The 21485-nt window shown below is 40.9% G+C and overlaps 1 protein-coding gene and 1 long non-coding RNA gene across 5 annotated transcripts in view; one reads left to right on the top strand and one right to left on the bottom strand.

Annotated features, from left to right (window-relative positions):
- LOC138979444 (glycosyltransferase 8 domain-containing protein 1-like) overlaps nt 1-21485 on the top strand; it is an 85493-nt gene that overhangs the window by 27289 nt on the left and 36719 nt on the right. The gene's annotated exons all lie outside the window — the stretch shown is intronic.
- On the bottom strand, nt 4311-10552 carry LOC138979452 (uncharacterized). 2 transcript variants are annotated; one of them, XR_011460035.1, is made up of 5 exons: nt 10286-10552; nt 8027-8190; nt 7449-7522; nt 6398-6523; nt 4311-5831 (listed from the first exon to the last, which is right to left on the bottom strand). It is a non-coding gene; the product is annotated as an uncharacterized lncRNA (long non-coding RNA). The 2 variants fall into 2 exon arrangements; XR_011460034.1 differs by having other exon boundaries at nt 8027-10552.

Raw genomic sequence — 21485 nt, 5'->3', positions numbered from 1 at the left:
CACCGAGTGAGCAAGATTGTTGAATGGCGTTCAAGCTACACTGATATATGAATCATAGTGAATGGTTGAATGGTGTGAAGCCATTGCTTCAAATTTGACCAATATGCATGCGGTTTTTATTTGCTTTCGGCCTTTTGAACTGGCGACATCTGGAAGGGGAACTACTCGTGTCGCGAGACAAAGTATGAGAGTTACTTTTCCTTGGAATCTTGCTAGCGCACGATTGTGCACTGCAGATCTGAATTCAGAAAACAACCAAACTCATGGATTTTATATTGAGATTCATGTGTTTAAGCCTGTAGTTGCTGGTTTAAATGCGGTATGGTTGTATTGTTTGCTCCAGAAATGTACATTTTGTACATTAGACTTAGAGTGTTCTGAACTTTTGAGTCGCAAAAAGTAGATCCACAATGTGTACAGTCTCTACCCATGAGCTATCGAGGATTCAGGCCCGTTGTTGGGTAAGTGATTTTGGTTGTTGGGTAAGTTACCGAAAAATGAATACGAATACGAATACGTATACGAATACTTTATTATCTCATACAGAGAAATTTCAGTGTGGTGCACATTAAAAGACAAAACAAATAACAAGACAACAGATAAAAATACCATACGAAGCATACTACACTCGCGCACGCATATGTACACTAACAGGAATAGTAACATGATTCCAAATAGGTTAAAAGTTTAACGCTAAAAACTATCATTATCACAGGACTAGATATGTCATTGAACAATATTTATCACAGGACTAGTCATTCGAGGGTTATCACACTCATTCATCACAGAAATCAGTGCATATGTTCACCGGCACACAGCCCTACAAGTTTGCAGAGAGAAAGAAGCAGAGGGGGGAATAAATAAGGTTATCGTGTAAGTTAAAAGAAGAGGTGTATTTAATGGGCTGTAACAAAGAGCGTCGGGAAGCACCCGGGAAATGTGTCAAAACAGTTTTATTAAAAACAGTTTTAAACAATCAATTGATGCACGCACAGACACACCCATCTAACCATACACAGACACATTTTAAACATGGGTGGGAGCCCAAAATGTTGCTGGGACTGAACATTTTGGAAGGCCGGGGTCCAGGGGCCGCTAAGGCAGCGCCCTTGCTGGGGGGTCTAGGAGGGCAGCGCCCCCCAGCCGAAAGTGAATTTTAGCATTTTAGGGAGAGTTTAGGTGGCCTCTCCTGACTTTAAATTTTAGAACAAACTAGCTTTTTGGAGATGCATAAGGCACCAAAAAAAAGAAGTCTGTTTACGGTATCCCGACCGACCCTATTTTTTTGCGCGACCCTAGACTTTTTTTGGCATTTGGGGGAAAAAAAAGTCTTAGTTTTTTGGCAAAATAACTTAAAAATATGGTTTTTTGGGGAAAAAAAAGAAAAAAGATCCCGACCTACCGACCTTATTTTTTTGCCTATGTTACCGTAAAAAGACTTTTTTGGGGGCCTAATATATATATACATCTTGTAACCTTGAAGGTTTTTGTAACTGACCAGCTGAAAATTAATTTTAGCATTTGATGAGGGGGCCTCTGCTGGCTTTAAAACTGACAACAGCTAACAAACAACAACAATATGGGGGGGGGGGGGGGGGGGGGGGGGGGGGAATGGAGGGGAGAGAATGCACAAAATCAAAAACCTCTATACTTGAACATGTTTGGTTGTACATGTATCACTCTTGCTTAGGGGGTCTACAAAAACAAGTGGTAAACACATTCCAAGAAGGTTTTTGAGAAAACCCTATGAGCTTAAACAAAATCTTAAAATTGGTGATGCACAAAAGTAACAAATCTTGTAAACTTGAAGGTATTTTTCACTAACCGCCTGAAAGTGGATTTTTTTTAGCAATTCAAGAGTTGCTATTTGAGCCTCTCCTGGCTTTAAGATTGAAAACGGCACACACTTTTTTTTTTTTGTTAATGCACAAAATCAAAAAAAAACTCTTTACTTAAAGCTATTTGGTTGCATCACTCTTGCCAGGGGGTCTACAAAAACAAGTCGTAAACAAATTTCAAGAAGGGTTTTAGAAGCGGCTTGAACAAAAAGTTAAAATTGGAGATGCACATGAGCCCAAAAAGAAAAATATGTCTGTTTCCGGTAACATCGCCGAAAAAAATAGGGTCGGTCGGTGATTTTTATTTATTTTTTAACATTTTTTTTAACCTTTTTCTTACGTTTTGTAAACGATTTTTTTACGTGTTTTTATTTTTATTTTTTTTAAACGCTTCCTTAGTTTGCTTACAATTATTTAACACATGTTTTTGATCTAGAAATATTGAAACTAAATAAAGTATACTTGACTTCATTTTTATTTTATTTATTTTTTTATTTTTTTATTTTTTGCGAAAAGCGAAAAAAACCTTTTAGGTCGGGTTACCGGAAACAGCAATATTTTTCTTTTTGGCCTAATTAGAAATGTTTGTAAACTTGAAGGTATTTGATTTCATCACCTAGTTTTGTCTTTGTTTAAATCAAATGTTTACTGCATTAAAGGAAAATCGCCATGCAAACAAAGCAAACAGAAAATAAGAGTCACCTCCCTTGTACTACACATTTTTACTTGTAGCTTATGATTTTATCATTGCAGGTGGTGTTTTCTCAAATAATTGTTGAACCATAGCTTGAACCAAATGAGAAACAAGTTTCAAGTCAGTTTGTTTCAATGTAACACCTTCAAAAGGGCTAACTGCTCAGGTTAAACAAGGTTTGGACAAAAACAGAAATCCCCAGAGTTATATCCCTTGCTAATGCTATACAGTCTTCTGATGCTGCTTTTCAATTCATCATTTCAGAAGTTATATTCTAAAATTATTGTTGAATCATAGCTTGAATTAAAAGAAAAATATGTTTAAATTAAGTGTGTTTCACTTGCAAACTTTCTATAGGACTCAATGTATCAGAAGGTAAATACCACTGGTTCACAGATCAGGAATGCAATTTTTGTCTACAACACCACTGAAGGTCTCTGAATCCCTGCAAGAGGGGTATATAAAGTTGTGAGTGAGCAGAGGTTTCAGCGAGAGTGTGCGTGGGGTGGCAGGGTGGTGAAGGGTGCGTATCGCTAGCGCTACGTGTCATTTGTGCTACGTGTCATTTGTGCTACGTGCCGCTATCGCTGAACCACTGTACATAAAGGGAAAGTTTGTGTGCGCGCCTGTGTGTGTTTTTAATCTAAGACAAATGTAGCCAATGTTTTTACAGAGTGACGTTAAATAAACGATTTTATCATCAGAGATTTCAAACAGATAGCAACTAAGATGCCACATTGGCAAGGATGACATGACATAACTGCTCCCCTACATGTCACTCAATTTGGTTATGGTGACCTTCTGTTGACTGAGTGGAAACAGCAGCTACCAGGGACAAAAGGTATTAAAAAAAATTGCCAACATTCTTCCTGGGACGGAAGAAATCCCACCCCTGCATTTATTATACCCCCCCCCCCCCTGACCTCCTTTCCCGTAGCCCCACCCCAATTGCACCATTACAATTGAATAGAAAACGGCCTACCATCCTTGGAAGGCAAAAGGCGAATACACATGTATCTGCAGTGGGTCACCATCAAATGCACCATCCCTAAGGCAACCACCACTGGGCGAAAAGTGGCGTTTTGTATCTTACAAAACTACTCAAAATCCCAACAAAACTTCAAGTTTCAATGGGTTTATCACATTTTGGTGTTCACGACAACGCCAGATTTTGATTGGATTTTGTTGAAGTTATCGCTGCGAAATTGCCTGGAATTTCAGCGCGTTTTGCGACGGTCAAAACATCATGTTAAACCATGTTACAGCATGTCTGTAACATGCAAAAATGTCAAGTTTTGATGGGATTAAAGCTTTGGTTTAACGCCAAGTAACATCATGTTATCGTAGACTTAACTTGCAAAACTGCTTGTTTTGGTGGTGTTACAGCTTGCTTGTAATGTGATTAACATCATGTTATTGCTGGTTTAACATGCAAAACCCCATGTTATGTTGGTGTTAAAGATTGCTCAAATGCCTATTAACTCCATGTTATGTTGGTGTTAAAGCTTGCTCAAATGCCTATTAACACCATGTTAGTTGGTGTTAGGCTTGATTATTAATGTAAAAAAACACCATGTTATGACGTTCACATAATTGTTTTCACCTGGATGGAATTTTGTGGAAAAGAAAGCATGTTCTTTGGGAATTGTGTGCGGGTTTCATGCTTGGATATTGCACTTTGCTGACTTGTCACAGGTCAATTTACATTTAACAATATTAGTTTTCAAATGCATCATCCTTCACACATTATGTAAACATCTTTAACATTAACACTTTGGTTGTAAAATTATTGCACTTTATTCAAACAGGACAAAAACAAAAATGCTGATTCACAATGTACAATAGCAAAGGACTATTTTGAGTGGAGACAGTGTTCATCCACACTATAATTGGATAAGCTAAAATAAATTATTCAAATCGGTGAAGGCCACACGAAATGAAAACACACCATCAGTAAATTACTTCCCTTGTGAGTAAGACCGTCATGCCCATAAAAGCCATGTAAGTTTTAGCCCATGTGAGTGTGTGTTGGGAGGGGGGGGGGGGGGGGAGGGTGCAGATGCCCTGTGAAAACATTGGCCATAGATGTGAATTACTTCCCTTGGGTATGAACATTTATGAATGATTAAATGGGTGAAAGAAGGCCACACAAAATGAAAATCAGTAAATAACTAAATCACTTCTCTTGTGAGTAAGAACAGTCATACCAATGTTTCAACTTTTTGCTAAAAATTCGCCCACAATGTGACCTTCAAAGTTAAAGAGGGGTAACTGAACTTCATGTTTGGATGTCATGGAGTCCAACATGTCAGTAAAGCCCTAGATTCATAAACATCTGAAAACTGCTCAACGTCTTTGCATCACAGCACATTAATAAAAGTAAGAGTTAGGAAGACTGGCCTAACTGCTATGGTGAGGCAGTAATCACTCGTTGATGAATTCTTTTCTTTCTTTATTTGTTGTTTAACGTCGTTTTTAACCATTCAAGGTTATATCGCGACGGGAAAAGGGGGAGATGGGATAGGGGAAAGGGGGCAGATGGGATAGAGCCACTTGTCAATTGTTTCTTGTTCACAAAAGCACTAATCAAAAAACTGCTCCAGGGGCTTGCAACGTAGTACAATATTTGACCTTACTGGGAGAATGCAAGTTTCCAGTACAAAGGACTTAACATTTCTTACATACTGCTTGACTAAAATCTTTACAAACATTGACTATATTCTATACAAGAAACACTTAACAAGGGTAAAGGGAGAAACAGAACCGTTAGTCGCCTCTTACGACATGCTGGGTAGCATCGGGTAAATTCTTTCTCGTCCCAACCAATATGGGACTCCCCCTAACCCGCGGGGGGTATCCGTACCCACTCATATGGCTCTATCTGACCAGGTATGGATATATATCTGTACACACAGTAACTATGTACATTTCATCTGTTCTCATTCGGCACATATCCGCATCCTGCTTAGACGGTTAGCTTCAGTCGCTTCCTGTAACGTTGATCTAACGCCAGCATTCTAGCCTGTTGATACACAGTTTCTACAATTCTGAGTGACCTGCTGCAGCACAGCTGGTCTTGGCTTAAAAAATCTTGGTCAACATAGATGGGGTACAAAGTGTTATAAAATAAAGCGTCCTTCCAAAGTCGATGACAGGTCCCCAGAGTATTCACAAAATTATATGGTACTGGAAGCCTTGCATGGCGACGAAAAAGATGTCCACGCCTACATGAAGAAGTATCCTTCACGGCTTCAGCGGAAACAGTCGGCTGGGGATGAGGACAGCAGCTAATGGTGAACCTATGTAAAAAATATAGACAAGAACAAAAATATGTCAATGGGAAAACAAAGAAAGAAGTAGAGAAGGACCTCCCCACCTTAACACAGTGAAAATGAAAAACACATGTGAATGTACTTATGTTTTAAATCCGCCCCCCCCCCCCCCAATTAAGACCAATTATCCAAGATATTTTTCAGTCCTCAAAGGAGAATTTCACTGTTCTCACAGAACCCTCAAGAAAACTGAGCTGTGCTAATATATTATATAACTGCAAACATCCCTCAAATTCAATATTGCAAGCCACTATACATTCTTCATAAAGGCACATTCCTTCATGCTCACGTGTGAAAACTAACATAAGTTTACAAGTGTGTATCTATTTATAATAATAATAATAATAATAACGGGCATTTATAAAGCGCCTTATCAGAAGTTAAAAGCGCGTGACAACCATACATGTATAAAAAATTCATACAATCACTGTCAGATTCAAACAACACATCATGCACATCTCACATCCCCAGACTCTATGCTAAGGCCAACAACAACAAAAATAGTCTGTTTACGGTATCCCAACTGACCCCACCTGTATCTGTTCCTTGCTGTTCTCCAAGAGACACCATGGTGCAGCAAGCTGAAGGGTGTCCTGTCGTATTTCCTCAAAGTTGTAGTAGGCAACCAGGTCAGGAGCAGGAGGTGGGGGGCGACTGACCTGCAGCATAATTCAAATCAATTAGTCAAGTCACTATGACATATCTTTATTGTTATCGCCACACCAACCCTACATTTTTCCTTCCATACTGTATTTGTTATCCTGAGAGAGAAAAAATCCATGTTGCAGACTCAACTGGAAAAATTCCCTTCTCCATCATCTAGTGGACAGAGCTCACATGATTTCAAACAAATCTTTTTTTAAAGTCACATACTTTGTGCGACAGTGTTAGTTTACTGCAACTGTAATTTATAAATAGCAAATTAGCTCAGGTGGTAGAGCACTGGACTTGTGATCGAGAGGTCGCTGGTTCGAATCCGGGCCGGGATGGACACGGGTCAACTTTATGTGCAGACCCAGAGACGGTATCCATCTCCCACCCCCGTGTCACCACAATGGCACGTTAAAGATCTTGGTCATTCTGCCATAAGTGCAGGTGGCTGAATACACCTAAACACGCAGACACCTGGGTAGCGCGACTCCGTTGCCGCTAGCTTTCCACTGGGTGGAAGCGACCCGAATTTCCCAGCAATGGGACAATAAAGTAATGAAAAATGAAAAAATAAATAAATAAATATCACTTATCACTATCAGATAATCAGCTAAATGCCTGGCAGATGACCCTCATTCAAAGTGAGTCGTGGCTAAACCATGAAACTAGAAAAACAGGTTATACAGTGGAACACCCCTTTTAAGACCTCCAATAATCTGAGAAAATTCAGTCTTAAAAAGGAGGGAGTCTTAAAAGGGGGGTAATTTTACAGAGGTTATGAACAGAAAGTCTGAGAAAACAAGGTCTTTAAAAGGAGGGAGTCTTAAATTGGGGGGTCTTAACAGGGGGGTTCCACTGTACCACAATATAAATCTCACACTGACAGCGGACAAAAACTGAGAAAACACCCGGTATACATGTACCAGTACTCACAAAAGAGTTACAAGTAGCATCTCCAGGAGCCGAAATCCCAAGCCCTTGATATCTGCACTTTTAGCATCTTGTACCTTGAATAGTATGAAGATAACATGTCATTGTCACCGTCAGTAAATCACTATATCAAAATTATCAATATCATATGATTACTTACTAAAATAACTTTATGAAGTGATCTAGCACTGTCAATGGCAATAGTATCATGACAGTTTGACAGTGAGATTACGATTAATCATCCTCATTAACAAATAACATAGATCAGTTCTAATGTAGTACCTGTTTGTAGTGAACTCACCAGCAGGAGTATTGCATGTATTAATTGCGCATTACTGAATCCATGCACCCACATAGTCTCTTACTAATTTGCAAAACCATAATGACTTCAAACCTCTGATGAATTACATAACTCATTTATGAAGAGTAGTTAATACTAATAGTTGTAGTACAAACCCAAGTTTGTGTGCGTGTTTGTATGTGTGGGTGGGGGTGTCGAGGGGGGGGGGAGACGGTTACTGATGGTTCACCCACAAAAATGTACACTTACTAAGTAACTATTTTCAAAGCTTCTTGCTTACCTTGGAATAGTGTCAAGCAGCTTATGTTGTGTCTAGATCAGCCATCAGATCTTCACACTCAGCGGGGTCAGCCTGCACATGCTGCAAACTGGACATGCCTGCAATTCTTGAGCAACCAAGCTGTTGTTGCGGAGACAACGGAACCATGCTCAAGTCAGGTCCAACTGAAATAAAAGCATATTGTTAGCTGATAAATGATTTGGTCAAGCAAAACCATGCGGTATTTTTTTAATACAATATTTAAATTTAGGCAAGCGATTCACAGAGCGCAGCGCGCTGTGCAGCGCGGCAATTCACAGAGCGCGGCACGTTGTGCAGCGCAGCGATTCCCAGAGCGCGGCTATTGCTCTCACCAGCGCAGATTGTTGATGCGCTTTATTTTTGTACATGTATGCATGATTATCAGCAACAATTTTCACACTCTTTCTTTGGACACGCAAAAGCAACTTCAGGGCTGCAAGACTACAAAATTGCACTTTATGCAGACTGAATATAATTATATACGCGTTCAAATCAACTGGAAAAAAAACCCACGCTGAAAAAATGATCTGCGCATGCGCGAATTCCAAAATGGCTGCTGAAGTGTTAACTGGTGTGACACCGATCAACAGTTCCGCGGCACTGTACTCGGATAATTGTTTAAAAACGTCATCCCAGTTTAAAAACTCAGCTCCTTTCCATATATAGTAGAAGCCATTGCAATGCCATGTAGTGATATGAGTATGACTGCCAAGTATTCAAGGCCGGTGTCACAAACTGAAAACTCTGCCTGAACAGTCCTTCTCATTGCGGTAAATGCGCATGCGCTAACATGGGGAGATTAATCAGGTCGTGAACAACCTACGGTTTCTGTAGCAAGTTGGTTTTTTGGCGGGGTGGAGTTGCTAACCCCACGCCCAACCCTCCTCCTTTATCCGGGCTGCGGCCCTATGGCTATGCTCCACAGGGAGTCTACAGGAATAAGTCAAGTAAGTCAAGAACAACCTAACCCTTACCCTAACCCATGGTTCGATGGGTCAAAGGGTCGCATTTTTGTAAGTCCAAGATTGGCGCATGCGCATTGACCGCAATGAGAAGGATTGTTCAGCAGAGGCAGGCACGTTTTTACATCGACGCGGCGATATACTGGTGAATTCAGTTGAAAGAGTGAGAGAGAGAGAATGGCTCAGCTCTGTTTTTCGCTTTATTGACAGTTTTATTTCTCAAATAGATCAGATAGATGTAGCTGTTGTAAACTTTGCGATTGTGAAGGAAATGTATCGGCAGAATACATCGCGCGTCGTGAATCGCAGCGTTCCTCGTAGCGCCGCGCGTTGTAAATCGCAACGCTGCACAACGCGCCGCGCGCTGTGAATCCACTTCGTTAAATTTATGTATACCTCGCTGATGCAAAAATAATGTACTTATTTACTATTAGCATTTAGCTGGTCATTCAAACCATAGCTTGTTTAAAGCTAGTACTAGTAGTAGCAGTAGTATTTAGTACTAGTAGTTTGTTTGTTTGTTTGTTTATTTGCTTAACGCCCAGCCGACCACGAAGGGCCATATCAGGGCGGTGCTGCTTTGACACTTAACGTGCGCCACACACAAGACAGAAGTCGCAACACAGGCTTCATGTCTCACCTAGTCACATTATTCTGACACCGGACCAACCAGTCCTAGCACTAACCCCATAATGCCAGACGCCAGGCGGAGCAGCCACTAGATTGCCAATTTTACAGTCTTAGGTATGACCCGGCCGGTAGTACTAGTAGTAATGATTTAGTAAAATACTACTATAGTAGAACTCGAACTCCTATTGCTAGTAAATTACTAATTAGTGCACACAAGAACAACCATGGCAGTTGGCAATGGCACCGGCAGAATACGATCAAATATTAGTATTAGCCTCACCATGGGTTGACGTCCCATCAAAATGAATCACTGAATGAATTAGGGACTGAATCAAACTTCAGAGACATCATTACAATTTTTCACAAAGACTGATTTTCAGCAAACAGCCATGTTTACCTGTACAAATGTATCAGTGCTATCACTATGACTATGAGTATGACAGTGTGGTAACTGGTAAGCTTAGTATTTTGGTTCGAGCACAGGCGGAAGGTATCGTCCACTGGACCACTAGACTACTTTCATACTCATACGAGTCATAGAAAGTAGCACTACTTGGTCCAGTGAACGATACCTTCCGCCTGTGGTTCGAGACAGAGACAAAGTTGAAACTTAATTCGAGAAGCCAAACGGCTGACGAATACTTACGTATTTTGAGCAAAACCCACACACGTCGACCACAAGTTGATGTCTGCTGGAGTACGTAGTCATAAAAACGTCCATAAAGCTTGGTTTTGAAACGTTTCTTAGCACGAGTTAGATTTATCCGCCATTTTCGATAACATTTTACTGCACATGGCGCATGCGCGGTCTGCGCGACTTTACCAAACTATCGCCGGCACAGGCCACTGATCTAAAAAGAGAGACTGACAAGTACAGGCGCCTTATGGTGATAACCCAGGGGCGGACGAGGGGGGGGGGGCATGCCCCCTGTGCCCCCCCCCCGAAAAAAAAAAAAAAGAAGAAGAAGAAGAAGAAAAAGAAAAAGATTTTTCTATGCTGATTCTATGACCATTTCTAAGTTCAAATGGCACCAGATGGCACCATTTTGCTTCTTTAGGCAAACAAAATTTCCGGGGGGGCATGCCCCCGGACCCCCCTAGCAAATTCGGGCGCGAAGCGCCCATCACATTCACTTTCGATTCAAAGCGGTGCCCCCCCCCCCCCCCCTTACAAAGCAACTGATCCGCCCCTGTAACCCGACAGGCACAACCATGCTGTTGTCACAGTGTACGTTGTTGTGTTTTGTAGTTGTTTCAAGTGCACATGATGAGACCGTGTGCCAAAAGCAACTAATTAAAAAAAGTGTGTGTGTGTGTGTAAAGCCGAGCGGTGGTAGCGGCTTCACGTAGATGTAAGGGAAGGGCTCCTAATATGGACCGGCTCCTAATATGGACCACCTCCTGTTCTGAAAAACTAACGGCGCTAGAGCGCTCCAAAAAAAAAATTTCGCTGTATTGCAGAAACACAAATCTCAAAACCGTTAGGCTTTTTCTCTTTTTTTCACTCAGTTTGGCAGCGTTCACTCTAAATTTGCCGCCGAAAACGAACTCGTTTCTGTCCACAGCCAAAGCTTTTATCACACAAAAATTGCTATATATGACAGCTAAGACTGCATTTGTTACATTTTAGCAGGGTTGACCCCGAGTTTTTACCGTGCAAACAAAAAATAATAGCAAGATCTCAAAGTATGTGCGAGTCCCCTAATATGGACCACCTTCAACAAATCGAGAAAAAAAAGCTAAAAGCTATTTTCAATAATTCATTAAGAAGCTTGCTGGAAATAACCTATAACTAGTCCTCGAGATTTAAAAAAAAAAAAGTCTTCTTTTCGTGGAAGTTACAATTTCACTTATTTTCACTCTGTTTTTGATAAGCTTCTTTAGTTTCCTGGTGTGCTTCAAATAATGCTCTCATCAACCCGAACCAGATCAATCTAAAGCATATTTGAATTAGACTGACTTGCAATTGTACACTAAGTTGTATCATGTTATTTTGAAGTATAGGGGGCTTTTTACAGTGATTTGTGAAGGCCGCTTCACTGGTCCATATTAGGCGCCCAGGCTCCTATTATGGACCATTTGTGATTTTGTCTGTATTTAATTTTTGTTGAATGTTTATCAAAGCTATTTCACTCTAATTAGGCCTAACGGTTAACCTAAGAGAAATAAAGGACTACCAAACACAAAATAAAACTTCTTCGCAAGAAAACACGCTAGTTATCAGCATGAAACAAAAAGTGGTCCATATTAAGAGCCCTTCCTAACTGTCTGTGTCTGCGTCGAAGATGTTACCGTGAATGTGTTTTTAAAAGACATTTGACAGGACGGCATTCACACCACACGCACCAGACACGAACCGACGAACAAAATACTTCTGACAACAAAATGTAAAATCAATTAACAAGAGTGTAGTAAGATTCCAAATTGTATTCAGACCAAAACAACAATCATAAAATATACATGGGTTCTTTCATATGTGTGTGTGTGTGTGTTGATGATGATAACTAGTTTTAACGTCCTCTTAGAACTGCAACTTGCTTTAGGACAGGTAGAGTTAATATGCTTTATGTGGGGACAAGACACTGAACAAACATGCAACCAGAGAACACATATATATGATCGTGTTATAATTATATCTGGAAGTCTGTTGCGATATTTCAAAATGGGGATGGAAGTGAAGATTGTGTACGCGGAATATGGTTGGACTGGAGCGGTTTTGTAGGCTTATTTTTTTAATTTTTGTTACGTGGGATATTGTTATATTTTTGGCTGAATAGGTAAGTAAATAGATAACTGGAAAAATAATACAATGAAGAAGAAAAAGCTCGGTGTGAGAGAGTATTGAGAGGTGGGAAGGAGGAACGGAGATCAGGGTTTTTTAAAACAGATATCCTATTTCAGCCTTCTACTATTGAGAGACACAGGGTGTATGCTAGCTTCCATTGAAGCGTGCAATGTTTATCTAAAAAAAACTCATGGGGTTTCAGGTTATGTTCGTTGACAAGGGTGTGTAGGAAGTACGTAGCCAAAGGGTCAGTTCTGTTCAAGAGGCAATGATCTGGTGACAGAGGAACAATATTTCCGTCTGAAGCTCTTCCCGGTTTCTGGAACCATTTTGAAGAGCAGTTATGCTGGTTTTGAGTCGAGGGGGGGTCATTGATATAGTGGCATGCTCTTAAGATAACGTAGCCAGCATTTCTGCAGTGAAAATGGACACATCCTTGTTGAGTTTAATTTTTTTTAACTTATTTTGAGGTCAGGAATGACAAAAGCACAGTCAGCTTGGTCATCATTTTTTTGGAGCCGTCAGTAAATATTTGTAGGTGATCTTTGTTATTGTTTGAGATTATTTCTTTTACTATTGATGAGACAAGTACAGGGTTATCTTTTTTTGTTACACCCAGATCATGATCAGGGATGATAATGGGGGATTCCATGAACCAAAATGGGAAGGGGTGAATGGGAATGTGGGCCATCCTACCTGGGTTTACCCCCACTTTCTTGAAATATCGGTTGAACATATAGTCTGCTAGTGGGATCGTTGCTTCGTGTATTTTGGGTGTTTTTCTTTTTACATTTAGTCAAGTTTTGACTAAATGTTTTAACATAGAGGGGGAATCGAAACGAGGGTCGTGGTGTATGTGTGTCTGTCTGTCTGTGCGTGTGTGTGTGTAGAGCGATTCAGACCAAACTACTTGACCGATCTTTATGAAATTTGACATGAGAGTTCCTGGGTATGAAATCCCCGAACGTTTTTTTCATTTTTTTGATAAATGTATTTGATGACGTCATATCCGGCTTTTCGTGAAAGTTGAGGCGGCACTGTCACGCCCTCATTTTTCAACCAAATTGGTTGAAATTTTGGTCAAGTAATTTTCGACGAAGCCCGAACTTCGGTATTGCATTTCAGCGTGGTGGTTTAAAAATTAATTAATGACTTTGGTCATTAAAAATCTGAAAATTGTAAAAAAAAATAATAATAATTTATAAAACGATCCAAATTTACGTTCATCTTATTCTCCATAATTTTCTGATTCCAAAAACATATAAATATGTTATATTTGGATTAAAAACAAGCTCTGAAAATTAAATATATACAAATTATTATCAAAATTAAATTGTCCAAATCAATATAAAAACACTTTTATCTTATTCCTTGTCGGTTCCTGATTCCAAAAACGTATAGATATGATATGTTTGGATTAAAAACACGCTCAGAAAATTAAAACAAAGAGAGGTACAGAAAAGCGTGCTATCCTTCTTAGCGCAACTACTACCCCGCTCTTCTTGTCAATTTCACTGCCTTTGCCATGAGCGGTGGACTGACGATGCTACGAGTATACGGTCTTGCTGAAAAATGGCATTGCGTTCAGTTTCATTCTGTGAGTTCGACAGCTACTTGACTAAATGTTGTATTTTCGCCTTACGCGACTTGTTAGGTTTTGGTAAGAGGCCGAGGTTATTGTGTCGAACTCAGCAGTGAGCTCTTCGTTCACAGCATTGTCAAAAGTACTTGCTCTTGATACGTACTGGGCCGACTTTAGTCTTCTTTCTTCATCGAGGGGCAGCCAGCCAGCCTCTTGATACACTAGTTTGTTTATGGAGTCTTTTGGGAGATCAAAGATGAGTTAGAGTGCAGCCATTTCGGCTCTTAGACACAATAATAGCAAACTAAAGAAGGGGAAGGAAAACGAAAGGGAGGGTAAAAACCACGCACTTCTTTACTCAAACTTCATAAAACCGACTGTAAAACTAACACCGGCTATTCTCCTTTCTCAATCATTATCAAAATCGATCCTAAAACAAAACAAGTCGCGTAAGGCGAAAATACAACATTTAGTCAAGCTGTCGAACTCACAGAATGAAACTGAACGCAATGCCATTTTTCAGCAAGACCATATACTCGTAGCATCGTCATGCAGTCCACCGCTCGTGGCAAAGGCAGTGGAATTGACAAGAAGAGCGGGGTAGTAGTTGCGCTGAGAAGAATGGCACGCTTTTCTGTACCTCTCTTCGTTTTAACTTTCTGAGCGTGTTTTTAATCCAAACATATCATATCTATATTTTTTTGGAATCAGGAACCGACAAGGAATAAGATGAAAGTGTTTTTAAATTGATTTCGAAAATTTAATTTTGATAAAAAATCTCTTTTTTTATTTATATGTTTTTGGAATCAAAAAATGATGAAGAATAAGATGAACGTACATTTGGATCGTTTTATACATTTTTTTTCTACAATTTTTAGATTTTTAATGACCAAAGTCATTAATTAATTTTTAAGCCACCAAGCTGAAATGCAATACCGAGGTCCGGCCTTTGTCGAAGATTGCTTGGCCAAAATTTCAATCAATTTGATTGAAAAATGAGGGTGTGACAGTGTCACCTCAACTTTTACAAAAAGCCGGATATGACGTCATCAAAGGTATTTTTTTAAAAAGAGAAAAAAAAGTTCGGGGATATCATTCCCAGGAACGCTCATGTAAAATTTCATAAAGATCGGTCTGGTAGTTTGGTCTGAATCTCTCTACACACACACACACACACACACACACACACACACACACACACACACACACACACACACACACACACACATACACCACGACACTCGTCTCGATTCCCCCAGCTCTATGTTAAAACATTTAGTCAAAACTTGACTAAATGTAAAGAGACATTATGTATTGCATCTAAACACGAGGTGAGTAAAACATTATCAGAAAAGGTAGAGCAAGAGAAATCCCAAAACTCAAATTCGAGTCAATTCAGTTTGTACTGTACGTACTACAAGTTGACGAAGTTGCAAGTCCAGTCAGTAGCCACCATTTCCGACGGATGTTTCGGGGAGGGGGTGGGGGGAAGTAGAACAAAGGCCTATCTGTGGTCAGCAACACATGGGAAAACGATTAACTCGGCTAGGGCCCCAAGCAAAAGTGTTGCATGGCAATACAGAAGAAAACTACGATCTGGTTCCACTAAATTGTGAGCTAAGAACTGACCTACTTTCTCTGCTCAACGCACGGGTAATGCATAGCCTACTCTCCTGTACACCTGACAAGGCTCATATAGAGAAAATAAGAGATACCCCCCAAATGTATATGCACTGCATTTTTTTTTTACATTTATAAACTGATGATCAGTGTGTGTATGTGTGTGTTCAGTTGTGTGTGCGTGTGTGTGTGCGTGTGTGTGTCAGTTCAAGGGGGGTGTGTGTGTGTGTCACTGTGTGCCCGTGTGTGTGTGTGACGGTCAGTCAGTGTCAGTGTGTGTGTGTGTGTGTGTGTGTGTGTGTGTGTGTGTGTGTGCATGTGTGTGTGCCGTGTGCAGTGACGGTGTGAATGTGTGTGTGTGTATGTGTGTGTGTGTGTGTGTGTGTGTGTGTGTGTGTGTGTGTGTGTGTGTGTGTGTGTGACCGTGCTGAGAGAGAAACTAGAGAGAGAGAGGGAGCCGATAATCGTCTGATTCTGCAGACTCGCCGAGAGGCGGCCGGGGTTCGGCACCAGGCTGATTAAAACGCAGAATAATCCATCAAAACAACACTCTAACATCAAGTTTTAGAAACCAGAAAAACTTATCGTAACTCCATAGGTTTTGTGGTGTTTTGCGCACTGCTGAAACGCGTTTAACACGACGTGAATCGCCGTGCGTTAACGTAGCGAAAACGTCCAAAACGCAGACACCAAAACTCGATGTTTTACCGTGTTTTGCACCCCGCTAAAATCCCAGGGATTTTATTGCGTTACAGCAGTTTTTCTAACTTGATGTGAATCGCACAGGTATAATGCCACAAAATTCAGTTGATTAACTTCATGTTTCATGTTATATGCCACGTTATAGTGCCAAAACGTGACTTTTCGCCCAGTGCACTGAGGGGGTAATTAAACGCATCCCCTGCGACCACCCGGTGGACGAAATACTGCGAACTAGGGACATAAGAGTCAATTCCAGAACCGAGTCCGGTGCAATCAAGCAAAAGGGCCTAGCCGCAATTAAACAGATATACAGGCTGAAAAACAAACAGGGAGAAGCCTCCCAGGCAGTCAAAATTACTTTTAAAACACCGATCCTGCCAGAGAGCGTCACCCTGGAGGGTGAGGTGTACCAAGTGGAGGCATACGCATGCCCAGTCAGGCGCTGTGGCCGCTGCAGCAGATTAATTTTGGTCACGGCCGACAGCAGTGCCGAGCTAAAACAAACACTTGCTCCCCGGCGTTGCGGAGGCAAGGAACACGAATCAGATACACGTGATAAAGAAAGATATTGTATAAACTGCCATGGCGACCATTCGGCTGCCTACATGGGCTGCCCAGAATACAGGATTCGCCTACGGGCAAACAAGATCCGCTCCGCGACATTCGTTCCTTACTCGGAAGCAATTCAAAGAGCCAAAAAAGAATTAGCGTTAGAAGTACAACAAAAAGAAGCAAAACACATGTATATGTTACAGGCATTAAGTGAAACCAGGCATTACGCGTAATGCCTGAAATGTTCAGGCATTACGCGTAATGCCTGTGACCACTAGGCATTACACGTAATGCCTAAAAATACCAGGCATTACACGTAATGCCTGAAATTTGACTCTCACAATTACGCTTATTGCCTGAAGCAATTCAGGCAATACACATTACCTCTTGGATGACGGTGAGAACATTTTTTAAGGACAAAGTGTTGACAAAATGTCATGGTGTGAATATAGTAACTGACATTCAATCAAGTGAGCTTTGAAATGAATGCACATTTTAATTTTGCGATTATGAGTGACGGTTCGCAATGCAAAATAATGTATTTCTGACATAGTGTTCACCACAGTTTGAATTTCACGTAAGTGTGAGTGCATGTCACAATGGAAAGCCAGGGTCCAATATTTCCAGTCGAGTTTTCACCAGTTGCTTATTCGTCACCATGGAGGATAATGAAAAGAACAATAATTGTTTACTCGACGTTTGTTTGAACATTATGAAAAGGACGGCAGAAAGTTGCTCCCGAAAGCCGTGTACTTCAGAACAATCGAAGAAGTAAAAGCTGCCTTCCAGAAAACGACAAAGTCACGTCATGATTATCATCTCTTGGGAAAGTAAGTGATGTGTGGTGTTTGTCAAAAACAGATTTGAGTGTTGGTATTCAGCTCTACGTCTATCGTGAAACAATACTTAAACCGGGTTATCTCCAATGCTGTCTCTGATAGAGTAATTGACACATAATTATAATGTCAAAGGGAGGTAACAAAAAAAGGCTTATTACACTGACTGTATCGTTCTTGCTGGAACAAAAACAGCTAATAAGAAAATTGCGTTGTGTTATCTCACATACCGGAGCTGTTGAAAGCTACGATATCAAATTATTATTAACGTTCGCTTGAGACACACTGTGTAAACGGGTTTTTTTTTCTCATAAGGAAGATTCGTTATTATTATTTGACGCAAGTTGTTCACGATCTTTAGTAGTTTGAATGTAGTGCTCGGGTACATTGACATGTTGTTGTTTTAGCAAGATGAATTCAATATGGACCCTGTCCTACGTGAACCCCACTTTACAAATCTTTGTGCGCAGAGTGTCAGAAGAAGAAGAAACGAGCGTGAGTCAAAGGTGTTGTTGTTCGACCGATTCTATCAAACGATATTCAGGCATTACACATAATGCCTGGTTTCACTTAATGCCTGTAACAGGTTTCAGGCATTACGTGTAATGCCTGACAATGATTTTCAGGCATTACACGTAATGCCTGGTATTTTTAGGCATTACGTGTAATGCCTAGTGGTCACAGGCATTACGCGTAATGCCTTAACATTTCAGGCATTACGCGTAATGCCTGGTTTCACTTAATGCCTGTAACATATACATCCCCAGACCAAAAGGATAGCTTTTGGCTACCACAAACCACCAAACAAGTCACCTCTACCTCCCAGGGAGGATACGCTAGGGCGGTGACAAGATCCCGGTTGGGAGAGGTCGGACGGCCCCTCCCCCCCCCCCTATCCATAAGCCAACAGATGCAAACAAAACAGTCAGCCGACCTGCACAGCGCAAGCCAGCACAGGCGAAGCAACCACAGGCACACGCTCACGCACAAAAATCAAACACAGCCAGGGTTGATAACACAGTCACTGAGCCAACCACAATTGACAACGCAGTAGACCATATATATAGTCAAGTGATGAAAAGAGTAGAGGCTAGCATTGCCGAAAGACTGCTACAGGAAAAAACTTCAGAACAAGAACTCGCTGCCGCTGTTCTACGCATAAACCAGGAAAAAAAAGAAAGACGCCCCCAAAACCCCTGAAAATGAACTTAGAGAATTTGTTGAATGGTGCCTGTCCGCTATGGTCACCGCGAGGCAACAACAGAGCCCAGGCCACCTCCTGGAATATTTTACACAAGTGTTTAATAGGTTCACTAGTAACACACTCGCAACTCGTTCAGCCGGACGACGCCCTCCTAGCACTAGGCGCACTCACTGGGTGCAAAGAACTTAGTGAACAGGACGTTTTAGACATTAGAAAGAGCGTGCTGCAAAATTCTTAGGACCACGCCCTATCACCGTCCCTCTCTTACTTGAGGCCTTAAGCTTTTTTAATGGCGGCAAATGAGAAAGACAATATTTTACCCTGTGGTAACACTGGGCGAAAAGTCACGTTTTGGCACTATAACGTGGCATATAACATGAAACATGAAGTTAATCAACTGAGTTTTGTGGCATTATACCTGTGCGATTCACATCAAGTTAGAAAAACTGCCGTAACGCAATAAAATCCCTGGGATTTTAGCGGGGTGCAAAACACGGTAAAACATCGAGTTTTGGTGTCTGCGTTTTGGACGTTTTCGCTACGTTAACGCATGGCGATTCACGTCGTGTTAAACGCGTTTTAGCAGTGCGCAAAACACCACAAAACCTATGGAGTTACGATAAGTTTTTCTGGTTTCTAAAACTTGATGTTAGAGTGTTGTTTTGATGGATTATTCTGCGTTTTCATCAGCCTGGTGCCGAACCCCGGCCGCCTCTCGGCGAGTCTGCAGAATCAGACGATTATCGGCTCCCTCTCTCTCTCTCTAGTTTCTCTCTCAGCACGGTCACACACACACACACACACACACACACACACACACACACACACACATACACACTGTGACACACATATATACACACACACACACTGCACATACATCATACACACACACACGCACAGACACACACACATTCACACCGTCACTGCACACGGCACACACACACACACACACACACACACACACACACACACACACACACTGTCACACACACACACACACACCACGACACTCGTCTCGATTCCCCCTCTATGTTAAAACATTTAGTCAAAACTTGACTAAATGTAAAGAGACATTATGTATTGCATCTAAAAACGAGGTGAGTAAAACATTATCAGAAAAGGTAGAGCAAGAGAAATCCCAAAACTCAAATTCGAGTCACTTCAGTTTGTACTGTACAAGTTGAGAAAGTTGCAAGTCCAGTCAATTAGCCACCATCTCGGACGGATGTTTCGGGGAGGATGAGAGTACACTCTCGTTTAAGCAAAGGGCGGAAGAATACGCTCTGTGGAAAAGTTAGTGCGCTAACAGTTTTAGCGCATCGCCATTAGCCAATCAACTGGTTCACATCAGTCATGTGACACCAGTACTTACTGACAATTATTATTATTATTATTATCATTATTATTATTATTATTATTATTATTATTATTATTATTATTATTATTATTATTATTATTATTATTATTATTTAAGTTATTGAGACATCCCAGTGCACTAAGGGATTTATAGAGCAAATCAAGAAAATTCATTATTGAACGAAGCGCATAGCGCTGAGTTCAATAATTATTTTCGAGATTTGCTCTATAAATCCCTTAGTGCACTGGGATTGTTTCAATAACGATATTGTCAGTACCACCAGAGAAAAAAGAAGATTCAAAACGCACATTTTGCAAAGCGCATTTGGATAGGCGTAACTGTGTGGTCAGGTTTGTGTCACTGGCTCTACTTTTGTGTGGGCTGTCTCAAGTGTGTCGTGCTTTCGTCACACGCAAACTTTTGTTTTAATTTCTGTTGGTAAATTCCAGTGTAGCGTTAAGCTAAAAAGTGATGATCTTTCATAGAGACCTCATTTAAACTCGGAGAAAGGACTGTGCTCATAGTTATTTGCGATTCGAAACCTTCATCGAGCTTCGACAGATTGACTGTGCAGAGTTTTGCCCCTTGCCACGGTCGACGGAAAGTACATTTTCAAAATAAATGTGGCATGTTTCTCGTGTGGTATCTTCACTCATCGGGGAGTATGGTACTAAATATGAACGGTAAGAATGCTCTGAACACTACACGTATTATATCCCCATCGTTTTTTCGTTCACATTTGCCCAAGAAGTTAATTTGCTGAGCGGGGTTAATGTCGTCTGCTACTGCTACAGAGTCGATCGAGTCAGTCTTCCAAACTGGTCTAGCTGGTACGTTTTCTGTTAGCCGCTGGGAATTGTATACTAACTCATCATTTGGTAATGTGGATGATAAGCTACATGCCACTAACATGGCATATGAGAAGAATCTATGCAAGTCGGCGAAAATTAGATGAAACACAGCGGCTTCTATTTTTAGATCACTGGCACTGGCACAGGCACATGCAATCTGTCAGAAAAAAACCCACTTCTGCTTTAATTGAGAAGCAGGGAATTTATGGTCATTTGGTATTGTGGAGAATATAAGCTACATGTCATTAATTAATTCTGAGGATGAGAGCACAGTCTCGCTTAGGCAAAGGGCGGAAGAATACGCTCTGTGGAAAAGTTAGCGCACTCCAAGAGTGCGCTAACAGTTTTAGCGCATCG

This window comes from Littorina saxatilis, linkage group LG11 (genome assembly GCF_037325665.1).
Source record: "Littorina saxatilis isolate snail1 linkage group LG11, US_GU_Lsax_2.0, whole genome shotgun sequence".
NCBI classification, from domain to species: domain Eukaryota; kingdom Metazoa; phylum Mollusca; class Gastropoda; order Littorinimorpha; family Littorinidae; genus Littorina; species Littorina saxatilis.
This window is presented reverse-complemented; position numbering and strand designations above follow the sequence as displayed.